The sequence below is a fragment of the Rutidosis leptorrhynchoides genome, chromosome 5 (genome assembly GCF_046630445.1).
Source record: "Rutidosis leptorrhynchoides isolate AG116_Rl617_1_P2 chromosome 5, CSIRO_AGI_Rlap_v1, whole genome shotgun sequence".
Classification (NCBI taxonomy): Eukaryota; Viridiplantae; Streptophyta; class Magnoliopsida; order Asterales; family Asteraceae; genus Rutidosis; species Rutidosis leptorrhynchoides.
In genome coordinates, this window is record NC_092337.1 from 363,470,902 (window position 1) to 363,478,668 (window position 7,767).

A 7,767-nucleotide genomic window follows, 5' to 3' on the forward strand; every position below is an offset into this window, starting at 1 on the left:
ACAATCACCCCGGTGTAATAGAAGAAGTCAACGAGCTTCGCTCTCGGGTAGTGGCTTTGGAGAATATGGTGCAGAGATTACAAACACCAGCAGCAGCATCAGCAGTATAACCAGTACTACCATCATCAACGCCAACGGTACCATTACCACCTCCAACCACAACCGCGTCGTAAACCTCAACTTCACAATCTGTCCCACGAGCATCAACGTCATACGCACCGTAGATACCAAGGAGTACCAACAACAATAACTGACGAAGTATTAATTCATAACTTCATTGGAGAAACATTCCGCGGCGATTATGTAATCTCTAAAGTCTTAGAGATTATCTAATTTAGCCCTAACCATAAATCAGTTAAGCGAACCAAAATGATAGAAGAAAGAGTAGAAACCCTGACAAAAATGGTGTGTGATTAACAAGCTAAACTTGCTTTACCAACAGCATCAACAGTACCGTCAGCGTTACCAGCATCGTCAGTACAGTCAACATCCGAATCAACAACACCAATAACATCACAAACTCCGTCAGTTCAAGAATCACTGTGGACATCATTACGAATCAATAAAGTGCATATTGTATCAACAAGTTATGAAGAATTAACTCATTCCCTCTGAAGAAATTATATGTATATTCTATATATATATATATATATATATATATATATATATATATATATATATATATATATATATATATATATATATATATATATATATATATTGAAATAAATCTTTCCGTGCTAAGCTATTGTGTGTGAATCTTAACTACTCGGTTAATTCATATTACAAATATGCAATAATGTACATCCTTCGGCCGCAACTTAACCAGCGTTAACTACAATCTCTGTCGCAATTCAACAAATTCCAATTCATAATAAATCAAGTATATATTTGATTTTACACTTTCATCATCGATGTACCCGAAACTTTTCAGATAGCATCATTCGTACTTTGCGAAATTCACAAGAATTCCACGAACCGAACATCATACATCAACAAATAACGAAGTATTGATTCATAATTTCAATGTCATTAAAGAAATACTGCGTAAAAGTTATGTACTTTTTAAAGCCTTTAGGGATTATTCAATTCTAGTTTCAACCGTAAATCAAATGAGTTTAATTTAACATTAACTCATTAAATCTATGTTACATCTGAAGAAAATATACATATATATATTTTCATAAAGACTGTAATAAAATTCTTTTGTACAAAATATTAATTGTGAAATTTTTTTTTTTGACGGGTAGGTAATACCCGAGAGATATATAAATTTACAAATAATATGTTACATTCTTCGAATCTGATTCAGCAAATCATCCATTATACTCCCTACTTTCACAACAGTATACATTCTTTTATAGAAATCAAAACAACCATACTCATTCAAAATTTAATTACATATTCTGATTTTGAAATCTCAAAATTCAACTCGAGATATGACCAAAATCATCACTCTTAGATCTTTACATCTTTCACAAGCTATATTTTGACTTCAAAACTGTGTTAGAACATCAAATGTATGTTAATGATTACAATTTGTGTTCAAACCCTTCGAAAATTTTTGAAGACACTTCGAATGATGAGCAATCGAGATGATGATCCAACCACATGTTACCCATAGTTATGTACCCGAAAAACTCTTGAAACCAAAGTAAAGTTTAAACAACGTATCCGCGTCAGATTCTTTGGCATTTATTAGCAAAAATAACTTTGCGACTCCTATTCAAAGTAGCCAGTTTTGTCACAGCTCCAGCAAGTCAACTTCGACTTTTCAGTCAGACTAACCTTATTATAACCTTGAGATATACGCCCTCGTTTCTAGGAAACCTTTTACATTCCACCACATTATTAGCAGATGTACCAACAACTTCATTACCCTTTGACTTTATCCTCTCCAAAAAGTCATTATAATTATTTATTGAAACCCCATCATTTAGTCATTCGCATCTTGTAATGAGAATTGCCATACGAATCATTGGGAATTAGCAATCAGTATTTTGAAATCTAGCAGTATGTCTACGCCAACAGTTATATGTGTATATATAACGTCTATCTTCTGGACTTTATTTGAATCTGAAGTTTCTGGAAAACACTCTGAACTACGAATTGGTTCTCCGAAAATGGAAAAAATACTGATGAAGCAGCAAAAACTATAAACGACTTTAAACGGTAAAAGCTGGATGATAATGATGAAGTGTGCTGGTAAAGCGCAGAAAAAGAGAAGTTTTGGAACTGGAAAACGGATTGAGCAAAGTAGGAAGGAGGCTGTGGACAAGTTACAAAGACTGAACCTGACTTCAAAGGATCCAAATGATTCAGTACCTACTGAAGTCATTAATGAATACCTTGCTCCTGACTCTAAACCCCTACGGACAATATTCTTCATCATCCTCTGATATTTGAAATTCTAAAATATCATCATATATTTCATTATAAATATCCTCCATATTTCTGAAGATATTTTCTTAATTTTTCTTATTTGAAATCATTTACCTCTTCGCGCTATCTGTATTACATCATAAAAGAAACTATTTTAGTTTCTAAATTCTGAAACATTCAAGTTTAAAATATGAATATTTTGAAGTAGTGTTGGGAACTGAAGCATGAATTAGTATAATATAATGACACTTGATCAACGTGATTATATTACAGTAAGTCATGCTGAGTTTCTAAATGGAACGTGATGATTCACATATCATAACATCATCATGTTCCATGTTATACGACTCTTGTATTCTATTTAAACTCTAAAATATCAAGAAAATATTTCTTGATGATTCGGCCTTTTCCAAGGTATTCTAGTAATTTGACAAGTCAAGATCGTGCCATCACAATTTCCTTCCTAGAACATTAACAATGTTCATTCCAAAATTCATATCTGTGAATTCTGGACCATTTCAAGCGGTGCTTAATCGCAAGAAGAAGAAATGAAAGGACAAAATTTCGAAATAGAAATTGGGGTATAAATTGCAGCAAATAAAAGAGAGCATTAACTGTGAATGATAATGATTATAGAAGACAGAAGCAGAGACTTTGAAATATAAGGGAACATATAAAGCCCAACGATAAACCAGAAATTATAAACCATATATATCGATGCATATAGCAATATAAAGACACGGGAGAACTAGAAACACTATAAACCCAAGAGTATAGTAGAAGTAAATACATTCTTCCGGCGGTAGATGAAAAATAGGAATGACCGATATGAAAGTTAGAAGTATATCGAGAATCAGAACTGGATGGAGCATATTGATGAATACTTTAAAATATGAGTTGAGGGGAAAAGAATAGAAGGTGATGAAACATGACTAGGAACTTAGAAATCAACAGATTTAACTCACACAATGGCGGAACAAGTGAATCAAACCCTCTAGTGAATAGGTTAAGTTTTTTTGATTAATTTAGTCAAACCACAACTAAATCAAGTGTGATTAGATCAACACCTAGAGCTATTATTCACTACCTGGGTGATTTGGACTGAGAGAGAATCGGAGGATCTCACTAGATCTGAGTGTGTGTAACGAATGAGAGGCTTAACCTAAAATGAAGAACATAAGACTTTATATACCCCTGCTGTTGACTCACCCATACGATTCATTCATCACACGTACGAGTTGGCTTCATCAGCCGTACGGGTGATCACTCACTCGTGTCTTCTCATTTAGGTTGTAATTGTGACTTAGCTCAGCATCAACCGTGCGTATGAGCCTGTCAGCCGTACTAGTGAGGCTTCACTCGTACGTCTGACTAAGTCTAACATAGTCAAACATCTAAATCTCGTTCCTGTAGTTCCTGTAACCACATACAAACACGGATAGGATAATAACGAGCAATCATGGTGGCCTGTAAACTGTTGTACCTGCAATGGACGTGGGTAGATGTCTAGGGACTTGCATAAAATACATCAACAGAAGGTGTGAGTTGTAAGGAAATGAAGGAGGTGAATTTATAAGAAAATCTCCGACAGAACAATTAAAATGGACGATCGCATTTAAAGGGGATCCTAATTCCCTTGATTACCGGAGAGTCAAATCTTATTAAGAAGATTTTTTTCAAATTCCTTGAAATCTAGGAATCAATCATATCTACGTCAAATGATAAGATGAATCTACACTTACTCATTTCACTCTTCTATGTTAGCTTCATTCGTACTCTTCATATAAATGGATTGTTTATCCAAATTATTCGCTGATGATAAAACTCTAATTTTCAGCCTGTATGCATCATGAAAACATACTTATTATCATTCACGACCTTTCCACTCAAATTTCGGGACGAAATTTCTTTAACGGGTAGGTACTGTGACAACCCGGAAATTTCCAACCAAATTTAAACTTTAATCTTTATATGTTTCTGACACGATAAGCAATATTTGTTAAGTTAAATTTCAAGAATTTTAAACTATGTTCATACATTCATTCAACCTCGACCAAGTTCCAACGATTCACGAACCATTAAACGAATATGATTATATATGTATATGTGTATATATATTATAACTTGAAACGTAAACAAAATATTAGATTAAATACTTTATATGATTGTATCTATTCCAAAATGTTTATCAATGGAATTAGAAGATAAGATCAAATGATTGAATTATCAGATATATTGAATTATGATTACAAGTCTCTGTTGAAAGGCCCACGTTGATTTGAGAAATCTTTCCATTTTAACAATATTCTGAAAATGGTAAAGTGATTTATAAATAAGAACAAATTGTCAATTATTGAGAATTAGACAAAGGATAGTGGAAGATTGAATCTCATAAAGACTCGATTGATCTATTTAGTTTCAAACATACAAAAACGTTTTCAGTTTAAAAAGAACTTTATTATTAAAATGTATATAACTTTTATAAATATCTAGAACCACTTTTGACAACTCATTACTTAACTAGTATGATAAAGATAACGATATTTATATTTTATTTTATTAAATATATATAACAATTTAAATTAATATTATATATATTTATACGCGTATTATACGTACATAGTTTTATACTTTTACTATACTTAAACTTTACCTTTACTTTATTTTTACTTTACTTTAACTTTAATAATTCACTTTAATAATTCATACTTTAATAATTCACTTTAATAATTCATACTTTAATAATTCACTTTAATAATTCATACTTTAATAATTCACTTTAATAATTTAAAAATATATTATAAATAGAATTCAATAGATTTCATTATTTCATAGAAACTTGAAAATATTTTTCTCTAAACTCTCTTAATCGATTTACATATATATATGTATATATATATTTACTCCGTATTATTTTAAGATATTATTAGTATACATAAAATATTACGACGGAGTGCTATCCGAGTGATTTCGAAATTATTTTTCGAGTGGGATAGGATTAAGGAAATTATGGGTTATAGCTATGGAGGTGATTGAGTATGGTTCTTGGGTATGCTCGTGAGGTCAATATAGTGTTTATCATTTCCGTTGCGTCTACGTACCTTTCCTGCAATATTGAATCTCAATATTGATACGTGAGTACTCATTATTTAACTTTTACATACTAATAGTGTATCCCTGACTAGTGCTCGAGTATTTAGGATTATGCATGCTTGTACTTTTGATATTGCCCTTAGACATGTTAGGTTGAATCTTGAATTGGTTACACTTGCGGTTGATGTAGTGACCCGAACTTTTCTATGTTTATATATATTAATTGAGATTGATATTTACATGATTAAATGTTTCCAACATGTTAAGCAATCAAACTTGTTAAGACTTGATTAATTGAAATATGTTTCATATAGACAATTGACCACCCAAGTTGACCGGTGATTCACGAACGTTAAAACTTGTAAAAACTATATGATGACATATATATGGATATATATATATATATATAGTTAACATGATACTATGATAAGTAAACATATCATTAAGTATATTAACAATGAACTACATATGTAAAAACAAAACTACTAACTTAATGATTTTTAAACGAGACATATATGTAACGATTATCGTTGTAAAGACATTCAATGTATATATATCATATTAAGTGATATTCATACATGATAATATCATGATAATATAATAATTTAAAATCTCATTTGATATTATAAACATTGGGTTAACAACATTTAACAAGATCGTTAACCTAAAAGTTTCAAAACAACACTTACATGTAACGACTAACGATGACTTAACGACTCAGTTTAAATGTATATACATGTAGTGTTTTAATATGTATTTATACACTTTTGAAAGACTTCAATACACTTATCAAAATACTTCTACTTAACAAAAATGCTTACAATTACATCCTCGTTCAGTTTCATCAACAATTCTACTCGTATGCACCCGTATTCGTACTCGTACAATACACAGCTTTTAGATGTATGTACTATTGGTATATACACTCCAATGATCAGCTCTTAGCAGCCCATGTGAGTCACCTAACACATGTGGGAACCATCATTTGGCAACTAGCATGAAATATCTCATAAAATTACAAAAATATGAGTAATCATTCATGACTTATTTACATGAAAACAAAATAACATATCCTTTATATCTAATCCATACACCAACGACCAAAAACACCTACAAACACTTTCATTCTTCAATTTTCTTCATCTAATTGATCTCTCTCAAGTTCTATCTTCAAGTTCTAAGTGTTCTTCATAAATTCCAAAAGTTCTAGTTTCATAAAATCAAAAATACTTTCAAGTTTGCTAGCTCACTTCCAATCTTGTAAGGTGATCATCCAACCTCAAGAAATCTTTGTTTCTTACAGTAGGTTATCATTCTAATACAAGGTAATAATCATATTCAAACTTTGGTTCAATTTCTATAACTATAACAATCTTATTTCAAGTGATGATCTTACTTGAACTTGTTTTCGTGTCATGATTTTGCTTCAAGAACTTCGAGCCATCCAAGGATCCATTGAAGCTAGATCCATTTTTCTCTATTCCAGTAGGTTTATCCAAGGAACTTAAGGTGGTAATGATGTTCATAACATCATTCGATTCATACATATAAAGCTATCTTATTCGAAGGTTTAAACTTGTAATCACTAGAACATAGTTTAGTTAATTCTAAACTTGTTCGCAAACAAAAGTTAATCCTTCTAACTTGACTTTTAAAATCAACTAAACACATGTTCTATATCTATATGATATGCTAACTTAATGATTTGAAACCTGGAAACACGAAAAACACCGTAAAACCGGATTTACGCCGTCGTAGTAACACCGCGGGCTGTTTTGGGTTAGTTAATTAAAAACTATGATAAACTTTGATTTAAAAGTTGTTATACTGAGAAAATGATTTTTATTATGAACATGAAACTATATCCAAAAATTATGGTTAAACTCAAAGTGGAAGTATGTTTTCTAAAATGGTCATCTAGACGTCGTTCTTTCGACTGAAATGACTACCTTTACAAAAACGACTTGTAACTTATTTTTCCGACTATAAACCTATACTTTTCTGTTTAGATTCATAAAATAGAGTTCAATATGAAACCATAGCAATTTGATTCACTCAAAACGGATTTAAAATGAAGAAGTTATGGGTAAAACAAGATTGGATAATTTTTCTCATTTTAGCTACGTGAAAATTGGTAACAAATCTATTCCAACCATAACTTAATCAACTTGTATTGTATATTATGTAATCTTGAGATACCATAGACACGTATACAATGTTTCGACCTATCATGTCGACACATCTATATATATTTCGGAACAACCATAGACACTCTATATGTGAATGTTGGAG